We start from the raw sequence: 390 nt of genomic DNA on the forward strand, positions 1-390 counted from the left end.
CGTAGCAGGTTACCAGTGCCCCCGCCGCGGGGGAGCCACCCCAGCAGCTCTTGCCAGGCAGCCCTCCCCACCGCAGCATCCCCAGCTGCCCTCCAGCACTGGGGACCCCGCTGTCCCCTTCCCCACCCACTGCCTGTCCCTCCCTTTGGGGTGCAGGAAGGGTACAGCCCTCCAGGCAGGGGCTCTGGGGGGCTTTACCATGCAGCAGAGCCCCCGGCTGTGTGCGAGGGGCTACGGGCCTTTCGCAGGGCCGGATGGCTCCTGTGCAGGTGCCTTGTCCCAGAAAGCTGGAGGGGCACGTTAGCACGGCTGGGGTGACACCCCGCCCCCGCCAGCACCCAGGCACTGCTGCCCCTCTCCCCACATGCTCCTCTCCCCATGGGGACATGG

At 70.0% G+C, this 390-nt stretch overlaps 1 protein-coding gene across 1 annotated transcript in view; it reads left to right on the forward strand.

Annotated features, from left to right (window-relative positions):
- The window catches only part of USP36 (ubiquitin specific peptidase 36), a 12,815-nt gene that overhangs the window by 372 nt on the left and 12,053 nt on the right, over positions 1–390 (forward strand). The window lies entirely within an intron of this gene.

This window comes from Pygoscelis adeliae, unplaced genomic scaffold, assembly GCF_000699105.1.
Source record: "Pygoscelis adeliae isolate BGI_AS28 unplaced genomic scaffold, ASM69910v1 Scaffold445, whole genome shotgun sequence".
NCBI lineage: Eukaryota > Metazoa > Chordata > Aves > Sphenisciformes > Spheniscidae > Pygoscelis > Pygoscelis adeliae.